This window comes from Globicephala melas, chromosome 13 (genome assembly GCF_963455315.2).
Source record: "Globicephala melas chromosome 13, mGloMel1.2, whole genome shotgun sequence".
Taxonomy (NCBI): Eukaryota; Metazoa; Chordata; class Mammalia; order Artiodactyla; family Delphinidae; genus Globicephala; species Globicephala melas.
The window spans coordinates 83,943,189-83,957,584 of NC_083326.1; the positions used below are offsets into that span (position 1 = coordinate 83,943,189).

At 53.3% G+C, this 14,396-nt stretch overlaps 1 protein-coding gene across 1 annotated transcript in view; it reads left to right on the plus strand.

The window, feature by feature from the left end:
* The window catches only part of RFLNA (refilin A), a 236,653-nt gene that overhangs the window by 192,571 nt on the left and 29,686 nt on the right, over window positions 1-14,396 (plus strand). The gene's annotated exons all lie outside the window — the stretch shown is intronic.

The following is a 14,396-nucleotide window of genomic DNA, read 5'->3' on the forward strand; positions in this document are numbered from 1 at the left end:
AGACTCAAAGAATCCAGCTATCAAATTGCTGAAGTACTGAGTAGGGCTGGGAGGCAGGGGAAGGAGGTAGGTGGGGCAGAAGTCAAAGGTGCCACCATTTCTCAGCCACTAGAGCGATTAATGTTAAAAAGATGTGAGCAGCTGGAACGCCTGTTCTCAGCTGGTCGGGATGCAGTCCCGCTGGTAGGCGTTCACCCAAGAGAAATGGAAACATATCCACACAAAGGCTTACACCTTTACGCCTAATAGCGCCACACTGGAAACAACCCAAATGTCCACAAGTCGGGACCCACTTAAACTAAAAAAGTATTCGTTGATTATCTGAAATTCAAATTGAACCGGGCGTCCTGTATTATCTGGCAACCTTCCTTCAGAGGCACCCACGGGACCGTTGCCAGGAGGTGGTATTGGGGATGAGGGGAGGACCCAGAGCAACACATTAAACACGATGTAGAGTTAATATTCGTTGGGCGTTTAGTCTCTACAGTTTGTTCTCTTGGTTAAGAACGGGGGCTGCTTAGCTTGGAATCCCAGCTCTGCAGCATTCAAGCTGTGTGACCTTTTGGTGCCTCTGTCTCCCCATCTGTGAAATGGGTGTAACCTTAGCCTCATAGGATTGTTTTGAGGTTTAAATGAATTGATACAGGTCGAGCACTTGGAATCATGCTTTACACGTAAAAAGTGCTCAAAAAGTTCAGCTACTATTATGGTTGTTGTCAGTTTCTTGTTAGCCGAAGAAAACCAGTATCAATACAAGTTGCTTGAAGTCATCTCCTTAAGCCAGGAACCAAATTTAATAGAGAAGAGCAGAGGAGGGGGATTTTTGCCTGGGACTTTATGTTGAAAAATGAAACAAGGTGATAAACGTTTATCAGATGATAATTGTACTAATGCACTAAGATTTAAAAATAACAAAGGATAGGGCTTCCCTGGTGGCGCAGTGGTTGAGAGTCCACCTGCCGATGCAGGGGACGCGGGTTCATGCCGCGGAGCGGCTGGCCCATGAGCCATGGCCGCTGAGCCTGCGCGTCCGGAGCCTGTGTTCCGCAACGGGAGAGGCCACAACAGTGAGAGGCCCGCGTACCGCAAAAAAAAACAAAAAAACAAAGGATAACTCTACAGGGGTTTGGGAGCGGGTGTGATTTTTTCTGGGGGGGGGCAGAATAAAATGTCCTTCCCTTCAGCAGCCTCCCAGCTGGTCCCGCTCCCGCACCAGCTACCTCTCCTCTCCTTGAAGTGTGCATCGCCACTGCAGCCCCAGCGCTTTGTAAAACACAAGTCACTTGTGTCCTTCTCGTCCTCAGAGGCCTTTGGAGCCACTGGCCTACAGGAAAAAAATCCAACCTCTAGCATAACTCACAGGACCACAGTCTTGACGAGAAGAGATAACAAGCGAGACAACAAACCAAAATGACAAAAAGTGATCTGGGTAAGAGAAGGGGACGTTTTAAGAAAAGGGAAACTACGATGACTATTTAAAACAGTGTTTTGGCGGGACTTCCCTGGCAGTCCAGTGGTTAGGACTCAGTGCTTTCACTGCTGTGGCCTGGGTTCAATCCCTGGTCGGGGAACTAAGATCCGGCAAGTTGCGCGGTGTGGCCAAAAATAGAAAAAAATTTAAATAAAAACCAGTGTTTTGGAGAAATCAAAGGAGAGACAGCATCTGAGACAGAGAATGAACAAGGGTTCGCCCAGATTGCAGACGGAAAAGATAAACAGATAAGAGGATGTCGGTAGAGATGGATGACAGGATCTAAGTAACTGGCGAAAGTACGGCCGCCAACAAAATCACATATGTTGGTCAAAAATGGTCATTGAAAGAAAATCTCATTATGTTTGAAAATAGAAATAATATTCTAAAATCACAGTTTACCTACAGACAAAAGCTGGGAACTGGCAGCAGAAAGTGGAAACTAGTTTAATGTTCTTCGTCTCGTTTTACAGAGACCGTTTCATTCCTGATCTTGATAATTACAGAGACTTGAATCCGCTTTATTTAAAGGCTGACATTAGTGTAACCAAAACCGTTTGACATCTTTCACATCACTAGAGGGAAAAAGAAGACAGTAGTACCCGTAGATAAAGGGTATTAAAGAGTAGGAATTGCAAGGCTGACTGAAACAGAACCTAAAACAAGAGGAGAGAAGGGAGATAGTGTGTATTCGTTGTAAAAATAAATTCAAGTTGGTTCAGCCACACAAAGACAGACGCTGATTCAAGAAACGAAATCCAACTGCACGCCATATACAAGGGACACGGTGAGGTTAGAAATACAGCGCGACAAAAATGTGAGGGGGGCCTCCCTGGTGGCGCGGTGGTTGAGGGTCCGCCTGCCGATGCAGGGGACACGGGTTCGTGCCCAGGTCCAGGAGGATCCCACATGCCGCGGAGCGGCTGGGCCCGTGAGCCATGGCCGCTGAGCCTGCGCGTCCGGAGCCTGTGCTCCGCAACGGGAGAGGCCACAACAGTGAGAGGCCCGCGTATCGCAAAAAAAAAAAAGAAAGAAAAAGAAATGTGAGGGGAAAAATGCAGAAGAGAGAACAGGATTGGGAGAGATGGAGGGACACAAAGCAAGTAAAGCAGACGAGGCACTGAATTCTTCGGAGGAGGGAGACTTTTCAAGGGCAAAGCCTCAGGTCGGTCCCTCCATATTGATAAAATCTCTTAGCACCAAATAACCCAGCTTTGGGTCGCACTGCTGAGAAGATAAAGCTGAAACCAGCCTGAAATTTGATCTCCATCCTTTCCTTTCCCTCACCCTCCCCAACCCCCCACCCCAGCACAATTCCCTGGTCCTCCGTTCTGACAGTGAGCTAAATATTTTTCAAGTCTTTTACTCAGAGACCCCTCTTTCCCTCTCTCCAAGGAGCTGATATTCAGAAATCATTCCAGGCATTTGGAATTCAGAATATAAACATCTCCGAGGCAGCCCCAGGCCCCAAACTCCCCAACACGCCTTGTTTTCTCCCTGACACCTGTCTTCATGGTTCACTCCTGTTTTCCCCAAGCTGTTGGCTCTCGTCCTGTCCCAGGCATGTCATGCTTATTCATGAAGAGGCAGCTTTCTCTGGGGATCAGAAATAAATTCATCCTTGTGTGCATTGTAGGAAACCAGCCAACACACCATTTGGGGATTCGAGAATGCTGAAGTGTTCAGCGGTACAGCCTTCCTTTCACAACAGCCAAAAAGTGGAAACAACCCACATGTCCATTGACGGATGGATGGATAAACAAAATGTGGTCCATGCCTGCAGTGGAATATGATTCAGCCGTAAAAAGGGCTGAAGCCCTGACACGTGCTACAATACGGATGAACCTTGAAAACATCGTGTCCTGTGAAAGAAGGCAGACCCCAAAGGACAAAAACTGTATGATTCTATTTACATAAAATACCCCAAATATGTAAATTCATAGAGACAGAAAGTAGATTAGAGGTTGCCGAGGGCTGGGGGAGGGCAAAATGGGGAGTTATTGCTCAATGGGGACAGAGTTTCTGTTTGCGACGATGACAAAACGAAATAGACGGTGATGATGGTTACACGACAGGTGGATATGTGAATGCCATTGCACTGCACACCTAGAAAGGATTTACAAGGTAAATGTTATGTCATGTGTATTTTATGGCAATTTTTTTAAATGGGAAGAAAAGTGGCCTTTCTGCTCTTGGTGTATGGAACTCCCCTCTCCACACTGGGGACGGCCCTCAAGGAAGCTGGGTGGACAGTGTGTAGTTGTGACGGACATTCTATCAGCCCCCCACCCCCCCAACCCCTGCCCCAGGCACCCCTTTGATGGGCATCTGCATGGGAAGGACCCCTTCCCCCTTCCTCCCTCCCTCCCTCCCTCCTTCGCGCTCTACTTTCTTACTTCTGTCCCTCCCCTTCTAATGTTTTTCTTCCCAATATTCAGTTGAGAAGATGTAACATCTACCCAAGTGGTGCCCGTTCTCACACACAGAGTGATGCTTTATTGAGCGCTTCCTGTGTGGCTGCTGCTCACTGGGCACAGTGAACACATTTAACCTCCCAGCAGCCCTCACGGTAGGCACCGTCATTGCTCCCATTTCACAGATGAGAACACTGAGGCTCAGAGTCAGCCAGGAAGTGGAGGCGCTGGCACGTGAACCTTGCTGTCAGGCTGCTGTGTCTTCTCCTGGTCCCTGTCCCTTTCTGGTCCCTACATTAGTGGGTATAGATTCACCACAGACCTATGGAGACCAAGTGAGAGCACGCTGTTCATGGCGTGCTTTTCCCACTAGGCTCTGAACAGAGGCAGCCTTTTCTGATCTCCCTTCACTTCATTTCCTCCCGGGAATGTCTGAAGGCACTGAAGGAGAGCAGAACCCCTTTCCTCTACCCCTCGAGTGTAAACATTTCAGCACCATGCTGCCAGAGGAGGAAAAAAAAATCCCCACCTCCTGTTAAAAAACCAGAAAACCAGGCTGTGGAGAATCAAAGGGAGCTTTGTACGGGGAGCCACCGTGGAGAAGGGAGATGGGGGCCCTTCCAGGGCCAAGCCTCACCCTACCCCCGCCCCCGTAAGACTGGAATCACAGCCTGATGGCTCAGGAGAACAGGCAGGACCAAAGCCGGGATCAACTGTGGATCCAGCTCTGAGCACTGAGATGGGTCTCTCCTCGCAGGCAGGGCTGAGGTTGCCAGCTAGGGCAGGGGGCTTGGGTTCTGCTACAAGGGGTCGAACTTGCTTAACTGGGGCCCCCAGAACAGTGAGTCTCCCCTTAATTCTGTGGTGACAGCTCCCCTCACCCCACCCCATCCCCTGCCTGCTTCTTTATCTCAGGTGGCTTGAAAACAAAATAATTTTCCTTTTAAGAAATAGAGGCCTGTGAAACTTTGGTGGCGGAGGGAAAGTGGGCACATTTAGTCAAACCTATAGGAAGGGGCTTCGGGGCTTTCAAGAGGCTGGAAATCACCATTGACTCTTCTGTCCCCCTAACCACACACTTCATGGAGGTCTGTTCACAGTATAGACAGAGAAGGGTGTGGTGGGCTGGGCTCTGGGTAATTCTGCAGGCGCTGTGCTCACGACTCTGGGAATTTAACACCAGGCACATAAGGCGCTCTCATTATGAACGTTCCCTGAAGATTCGAATGAAGTAGGGGACACAGGACACCACCAAGTCATGCTCAGCTCCCAGGGGACTGATCGCAAGCTAGCATCGTGCTTCAAAGGTGACCGTACACGCCGTGTGAGTGCCCACCAAGTGCCAGGCACTTACAATTATTAGAAGTCGATTCATCCCCACTACAGACCAAGGAGGCAGGCACTGTGAGCGCCCATTTTACAGATGAGGAAACTGAGGCACAGAAAGGTTAAGTAACTTGCCCAAGAACACATAGATAGTAAGCCGTAGATATGAGATTCAAAACCAGGCAGTCTGGGAGCCCGTGCACGAAAATCCTGCATTACACGTGTGCCCAAAATATTGATGCTTTCAGACAGAGGAAAGCATGGAGAAGCACACGCCCCTGGGCAGACAGACAGACATGCAAGCACACACACAATAATAAAAGATTCCTTCCTTGGACAACCTGCATGGCAGGAGCCCAGAGATTCTGCTGTTGCTGTTTGTTTTTTCATTTTATTATGACTTTTAATTTTAGCATAGGTTAAGACTCACAAGAAGTTGCTTAAAAAAAAAAAAAAAAAGTACAGAGTCCTGCCTGCTCTCCTGAATCCCACGTACCCTTCACCCAGCTTCCCCCAGTGCTGACCTCTGACACCCAGAGCACGTGTCAATGTAGGGAATCCACACAAGGAAGATGCTATGAACTCTGGCAGAGACCTTACTCGGATTTTAGTTTTTAGAGGAGTGAAAACATAGTAAAATAGCTCAGCCTTTTGGTTTGAACTGAGGAGGCTGGACTCACCGAGGGTGGCAATCTGAAAGGATTTTACGATTTAGCATCTCTACAGGTGTCATTTCACAGAGCACCCCGCTGCGGGCTCAAGGCTGGGAAAACAGGCTAAGTCTGCCCTTCCCTGGTCCAGACACTCAAATCCTAGACTGGAAGGGGAGGGGGTGCCAAGGGCCTCAGGGCAGCAGGGAGCAGACCCCGCTCAGGATTCGAACCTGCTTCCTGCCTACAGTCTGTTCAGGGCAGCCCCACAGCAGTGGAATAAGAGCCTGGGAGGAGAGCGAGGGCCAGGAGGTGGCAGCTGGAGGTGGGGCGATTCCACGGGCCCAGAGCTTCACCTGCTGCCTCCAAACCCCGGCCCGGAGCTGTGAGCAAAGGATCAATCTAGGCGGAGGAGGCGCGCCCTGGGGGCACAGCTTCAGCCTCGGCCGTTTCCTCCGGAGCTTTTTAAAAGGTGAAGCGTCATCTACATATAATGAAACGCGCAGATCTGCGTTTGACACTCGTCTGCACCTGGATCACTAACATCCCAGTCAAGATCTAGAACATCCCGTCTCCCACCCCCGCAGACAGAGTCCAGCCTCTTCCGCTTAATCCCCCCAGAGGTAACCGCTAGGCTGACCTCCGTCACCTAAGCCAGGTCTCCTCCGCTCTAGAATTGCCCATGAATGGAATCACGTGGTGGTTTTGCATCCGGCTTCTCTCCCTGCGCCTCGTGAACCGGACACTCGTCCGAGCCGTGTGCCTCCAGCTCCTCTGGGTCACGGGCTAAGGCCTTCATTGTGTGGACACACCGCCGGGGGTTTGTCCACCCACCTGCTGATGGATATTTGGGTAGTTTCCAGATTCAGCCTGTTACAAAGAAAGCTGCTGTAAACATTCACACACAGAGCTTCGCGTGCACATCCGCGCTCCATCCTCTCGGGTAATTACCTGGGAGTGGAGCTTCGGGGCTCGGGGGAGGAGTGTGTTGAACTTTACGGAGAGCACTTTGGAGGGAGCTGCTCTCAGGATCGCTGCCGCTGTTCTAAGCCACCCCATTCGTGGTCGCTTGTCCCAGCAGCCCCAGGAAAACGAATACAGCCGACCTTTCCAAGGAAAACCGAGGCCCAGGACAGGACGTGACTGGCATGGAGTGTTCCTCTCACAGCTCGAGTGAGGACAAGTCCGCGTTTCAGCCCTTCACACAGACCTGGGGGAAATGCAGACCCGCCCTGGGCCTCGCGGAGGGTGTCTGGGCGATCGGCCAGCCGCTTTCCCTCCCGGCTCAGCTACAAGCTTCTATCAAGCGCTACTCTGTGCTCCATCTGAGCCGCTGAGCCCTCGGGAGGGATGGGGAACGTCGATTCGGGTATCAACAAACCTTTTGGAGCAACTCTCTGAGCCTCCGGTGATGCAGAGGTGAATAAACTACTGTTTTGTCCTGTAGAGCCGGTAGTCTGATGGGCAAAACAGTCGTAAAGAGACAACGAGAGTTAGGACACTGAGTTCTAAGCACCGTAAGGAGGGTGGGTCCTCACTGAGGTCGGGGAGACAGGGGCCGTAGAGGTGACAGTGGGGGAGGGAAGTGGTCTCTGGGCTGAACCTTAAAAGACCAGCACCGATTAGCCAGGTGGGTGTTGGGGGAAGGGACTGCCAAGATGGGGAAGAGCCTGTGCAAAGGCCCAGAGGCTCGCCCAGGGGACTGTGAGAGGAAATAACAAGCAATGGGCCAGCGGAGGCCAGATCACGCAAGGCCTCACCTGTCATGCCGTGGAGGTGAGACCCTGAAAGCCACGGGGGAACTTTGAAGACTTTAAGGAGGAAACTGACATGCATAGATTTGCTCTCTAAAAACAGAAAATCACTACAACACAAAACAAAACACCAGGATGACAGAGTAGAGGGTGGCAGTATAGGGTAGTGGTTAGACCGTAGGCCTGGGAAACAGTCTGGGTTCACATCCTGGCTCTGCCCCTTGTTATGTGGTCTTGGGCGAGTTTACTCTCTGTGCCTAAGTTTCCTTCCCTGTAAAATGGGGGTAAAATTAGTCTCTACGTTATAAGGTTATGAGGAGGCCTAGAAGAGTTAAAACCTGAAAGGGGGCTTCCCTGGTGGCGCAGTGGTTGAGAGTCCTTCTGCCGATGCAGGGGACACGGGTTCGTGCCCCAGTCCGGGAAGATCCCACATGCCGCGGAGCGGCTGGGCCCGTGAGCCATGGCCGCTGAGCCTGCGCGTCCGGAGCCTGTGCTCCGCAACGGGAGAGGCCACAACAGTGAGAGGCCCGAGTACCGCAGAGAGAAAACAAAAACAAAAACAACAACAACAACCAAAAAAACCCTGGAAGGTTTAGCAGCCACCTGGCACACGGTAAGAGGTGAATAACGGGGACTATTTTAGGGAGGGGAGTTGGGGTCATCATCCAGGTGGTGTGTGAGGGCTGGAGCTAAAGCAGAGGGTGGGTGTGCAGAGGAGGGGGCCCGGACCTGGTCTGGGATGCCCCTGACCTAGGCGGCCAAGGGGAGAGGCAGGAGCGGGGTCTCCCTGTCGGTGGCCACACTGCCTCCCCGCCTGATCCCAGAAGGTCTGTGCGGAGCGCCACACTTCCACGTGTGCCAGACTCCGTAAAACCTTGGGCAGAAATTTATCGAAAAACCAAGAACCAAAAAAAATAAAGTCATCAGAATCACCCCCTCCCCATTCTCAGGAGCGAGCAGACCCCGCCTCCAGCGAGTGGGAGCCCAGCGGTGATCCAGGGCCCCCTCCAGCCTGTTTGCTCTGCAGAACCCTAACACATCCCAGCCCAGTGTCGGCTGCCTCCGCGTGGGCCTCACGTGGGCAAATGGACGGGTTTGGAAGAGTGGGCTGGCCGGGTTGAAGGGATGTTCAGCCCTTCTTTCTCCCGCGTGGGGACTGGGAAGGGGAGACGGTGCAGGGAAGGTGGGTTCCCACGCGGAGAAATAAGGATACAAAGATATGGCCGTTATCTCCGCCCTCCCCCCACCACCGACCACGTCCCATCCTCCAGGAGTTCCTGGACCAGGCTTCTGGGAACCAAACAGAGTAAGCAGAGCCTCCGTATTGATTCCATCACAGAGAAACAGAGGTAGTTCCTTCTGTGTGGAATCTCAGAAGCACGAGGTCGGCTTTCTTGAACTCATGACCCATCATCTCTGTCACTGAGACCCTGGGGCAAGTCGTGTTTCCGTGATGCTTGGGGATTTGCATTTCTTGGGGCTGGCCTGTGCACTGGGGCCGTGGCGGGTGGGTAGGGCTATCCTGTGCTCCTGGGGACAGAATGGCTGGAACGTCCACGTCCTGAACCTGCTGGCAAGAAGAATCTTTGTTTTATCTGCTTCAACGAAGCCCTCGTGAAGAAAGTCCTTAAGCTCTTTCCAAACTGCCGTCTTAGCTCAGGACCCATCCCTCTGCCTCCTTTGTGTGACATTTTCCCTATTAAGGGATTTCTAATGATTTTTCCCTTGTGAACGTCTTCAGAGGGGTTCCCTGTTTCATGCATTATGTTGGTGTGTGTGTGTCCATATTCCTTCCAACGGTGTGTCTGTAGAGCCCGCCAGTTGTAGAGGGGGAGCTCAGATCTCTCTGGGTCACCAATAACAATATTAATAACGAGGGCACCGACTGGAGATGTTCCGAAGAGAACCTTCCCAACATCCCCACTGACACCCCCCCTCCCAAGCCACCCAAATAAATCTTAAGTATCAACAGTCTGCTTTGCTGTGTGTGGTAGGATGAATAAAGGCCCCGCAAAGACAGCCACATCCTAATTCCCAGAAACGGATCAGCAGGAGGGCCGGGTGGCTGGCGCGGCTTTGAGCAAAGGCCAGAGCTGTAGCCTCCGTCAGAGCGCGAGGGCGGGGCCCGATCCTGCAGGGTCTTCTGGGCGTAGTAGTGACATTGGTATCGCCTCTGAGCAGAGCAGTGTAACCCTGGTGCTTCACATAAGTCCAGGCCGCTGGCCGTGTGGCAAATGTTTAAGCAGATAAATGTATGTTTGGGCAAATAGGACATTGTGTTCAAACGCCAGTATGCAAAGGCGGCAGGAGACGGGAGGGGTTTCTTCCTTTTCCTGCCCCTCCTAAGGCCCCGTATTAGCCTCTTAGGACAGCTAAGTTACAACGAGGCAGCTTAACACAAAATTTATTTTCTCACAGTCCCAAAAGCTAGAAGTCTGAAATCAAGGTAGTGGGTAGGGCCACTCCCTCTGGCCTCCAGGGAAGGTTCTGTCCCAGGCCTCTCCCCCACCTTCTGGTGGCACTGGCCATCCCCGGGCCCCTCGGCTGGTAGGCGCGTCACTCCGGTCTCTGCCCCCATCTGCACACGGCCTCCTCCTCTGTATGTCTGTCTTCTGACCTTCTCCTGAACACGCCTGACATTAGGGTTAGGCCCACCCCACTCCAGGGCGACCTCGTCTTTGCTTGATCACGTCTGCAAGACCCTATTTCCAAATAAGGTCACACTCATAGGTCCCTGGGGTTAGGACCTTTCTCTGGGGGGACACAATTCAATCCACTACAGGGCTCTTCTTTGCCTATTACTTGTCTCCCTCTGTGTGCACGTGTATGTGCACGTGTGTGAGTGTGTACTAACTCATGGGGAATTCATCTCACCAGCTTACACTTCCAAGAACCTCAATGTTTTGTTTTTGTTTTTGTTTTTTTGGCCATGCCGTGCGGCATGCAGCATCTTAGTTCCCTGACCAGGGATCAAACCTGTGCCCCCTGCAGATTCCTAACCGCTGGACCGCCAGGCAAGTCCCCAGAACCTCAGTGTTTAATTGGGCTGCACTTCTCAGACGCCCCGGCCACAGGAGCTCACACTCGTGGATGCTGTCCAGGCTGCCAGCTGCATCACAGGGCCCTTCCTTGGCATCTCCTCCCGTGGCCAGGAGTGCGCCGGACCACCCGACCTCTCCCGGTCTGAGAGCCACGGCTCCGGATTTCTTTTTGTTCATTCCTTTCCCGGAAGACACCAAGTCCATACTTGCTATCCTCAGGCAGGGCTCAGAGAGCGTCTCTCTGGTGCTCCAAAGAGCTCCTTTCCCCACCAGCTCCACAAAGGGAGGATTCAGAGCTGTGGAGGTAACCAGACAGGTGGAGTGTGTGATCAGGCTGTGGGTAGGAGAATGGACCAGTTCACAGGGCGGATGGAAATGAGGTCAGATCTGCAGAAACCAGAGGAGTGGAGAACAGGGAGCCGGGATAGTGGTTCCCCGGGGCCTCCGGGACACGGCCTCCCCCGGGAGGACAGGGACCCAGCCCACGCCAGGGCTCCGCACCACGGAACAAAAGGAACAGAGCTTCAGGACTCACAACCGGGGGCCTCGCAGCCGATGGGGAGGCCCAGGAATGCTGCGGTGAGTTCTGAGGGCACCCCCTTCCTTCTTCCCCAGAAGTTAGTGGAGATAAAAGGCTTAACCCCCCTCCTCAATTAATAAAGACCCTCTTTGATGATTATCTTCAAGGATCCAGACACTCCCTTGCACCATGACTGCTATAGACTGAACGTTTGTGTCCCCCCAATGTTCATAGGCTGGAACCCTAACCCCCAATGTGATGGTGTTGGGAGCGGGGTCTTTGGGGTGATCAGGTCATGAGCTCTTCGCTTTGGAACACTGTGGTGCTTTCCTATTCTAACTCTGGGCTTTGGCCAATAGAAATGAGGTAGATATGATAGTGAAGCAGTTCCCGGGCCAGACCTCAAGGGGTCTTGCAGGTTTCCACTTGCAGAACATGCCCAGGCTAGCCCACCAAGGTCAACTCCCCACCAAGGTCAACCCAGAGCAGCCAGTGGCCACCTGACCTCCAGACACGTGAGCGAGCCCGGCCAGGTCACTCAGCTGGCCCCTCTGAGGTATTGTGGCTGATGGTTACGTGGCCCAGTAATCCATCAGCAGATGACCCCGCGAGACGACAAGACCCAAAACAGCCCGCCCCCTTCCCCATCGCCTCGTCCTCCATGGTGTCAGAAATGGAAAAGGAGACCAGGAAGAAGAAAGGGGAAAAAAACAAATGAAGGGTTAATCAAGGTGACATATTATATGACACCATTTACATTTTACCAAGCTGTCAGTCTCTCTGCCTTGAGACAAAACGATGAATCTTAGTTCATCTTTAGGCAAAAGTGGTCAGTGATGATAAAAGTCCATGTGGAGGGCTCTCTGGGGTTACTGACTGGGAGGGGGCTTGAGGGAGCCCTCGGGGTGACATCTTCTACATCTGAACCTGGCCGGCGGTCACGGAGTGTACACATATGTAAGAATGCACAGAGCTGGACCTTTGAGATGTGTGCTCCCTACATGTGAAAACTGTACCCCAGTAAAAATGAAGATGCAGAGAAATGATGCTCTCTACACTCAGAGCCCATGGAAGAGCCCACATTAATAAATGCTTTAATAAGGAAAGGAATTGAAGGCTGCTCGCTGCTTCCTGGGGTTGCCTGAGGGGTGAGCTCTGGGGCCTCTGAGCCTCCGGGTGCCCTTTCTGGCTCCCCTGAGCAAGTGTGTCCTCAATTCCTCAGGTTTGTCCCAGGAGGAAAAATACCCTGTGAGTCGGCCCTGTCGACTCAGCAAAGCCCTCTCCCCGCCACCGGCCACCTCATTTTACCCTCTTCCTCGACCACGAGCAGGTGGGACAATGGTTCCTCTTGTATCTGTGCCCAGCAGCGGGGCCACACCCTCCGTGGACTTGGGGGTCCAGCCCAGCTTCTCCTGCCTGAGTTCAGAGACGCCACGGCGGGGGAGTCCCCCAGCCAAGCAAGTCACCTCCTGCCCAAGAGAATGTCCAAGTGTCCCGCCCACCTCTGTCATGCCTCTGTCACTTGGCCTCCATCACTGTAGTGCCCTAGAGCATCTGTTACCCCTACCCTCCAGTTAGGACTGCTGAGTGGTGTAATTTCCAGAACGGATGGTGCTGGAGAAGGCTCGTGCCATGGTGTGGGTTTGTGACCCCCTCTACTGGGGTGCCCACGGCAGCTGGGGTCCCCAAGTGGCCTGCCTGTGTCCATGTATCAGGGTCACGTGCTTTCCTTCAGCCCAGGTGGGACTGAGAGGCAGTGGCCATGTCGGGATACCCGCCTGTACCTCCAAACTCCAGCTGAGCCTCCCCCTTGGTGGTGGAAATCTTGGGGTTCACCCTAAGGCAGGTTGAAAAGAACCCTCTGGAAGGCATGCTCAGTGTCCCCTTGCCTCCCAGCCTGGAGCCAGGCGTGAAGAGTGATGGCAGTCAGAGTGGCACCTGCTGCCGAGCTGACTTTGAACTTGAACTAGTTTGAAATCCAGCTTGTAAATCTCCCGCTCAGGCTGGGGGACTCGCTTTCAGTTCGGGGTGCAGAGTTCACAGGAGAGGCCCGGGGTTCCCAGCACAATGCGGTATTGACAGGGCCGCGTCGGGAGTGCGTGTGGACCCGGGGACCTGGTGCTGTGGACGGTGCCAGAGGGAGGGCGCCGGACATCTGGAAAGTGTCAGGTTTAATGCACGAAGCCACGGGCCCAGGTCAGCTAAAAGTACATGTTTGCTTCCAGCCGCAGCTGTGCAAACTCCCGCCGCTTGGCTCTGCCGGGCTCATGTCAAGTTCCCTCAGAGACAGTGGTCCCTTTGTCAGGTTCCATCCCAATCCCCCTTGTCAAAGTCACTGGCCTGCCCCGGGGCCCCGGCCGCAAACAGCTGCAGGGCAGCTTCTGTCTGAGGCTGCATTCATTCCACCTCGAGAAGGAAAATATTGTAATTTAGGGGTGCACGTCTGCAGCTCTTCCACCAGACATCACCCCTCCCCGCCCCAGAAACCTCCGTGTCCCAGCTGACTTGCACCCAGCCCCTGGGGTGCTGCTAGCGTGCTGCAGACAGCACAGAGCACATCCGACTCCACCCCTGGGGACTGGGTCCTTTGGTTCTTCATGGCTGTTGCTGGGGAGATCCTTTCCCTGTGGATGGCGTTTGGGAGGGTGATGGGAACACAGCAGTGTGTGTGTGTGTGTGCGCGCGCGCGCGTCTGTGGACCACATTCATGCATGAGAGGTGGGGATAGATTAGATGCCACCTGCAGACAGCCAGTGTCTTAGCCTGGGTTCAGTCCTAAGGCAGAGCTTCAGGCTTGCAAGAAGGTGGTTTGTTTGCAACTGTGGTCCCAGGGAACAGAACTGAGGGAGAAGGGCAGGAGGGGTGCCGTCCTTATCAGCCGGAGCTCTGTCCTGTAGGACATTCTTACGAGAGGCAGCCTCACAACTGTCCCCCGGGAGGATGGGAAGGGGCAGTGCTCCTGCATCAGCATCTGTCCCCACTGGTGACCCCGTGGATCTGAATGCCCCACACTCTCGGGTTTCAAATGCGCAAGGGCCAGGCAGGTCCCTACACGTGTGAGAAACCCCAGGGAAGCACCCAGACGTCTGAGCAGTGCCCTGAGGTCAGAGCAGCCCCACTGCGCCTGCGCGGAGCTGGGCGGAGCCTGCGAGGTGATGCGGTGGGTCGAGGTGACGGGAGGTGGCAGAGAAGAGGGGTGCAAAGCAACCGGCTTGGGTCA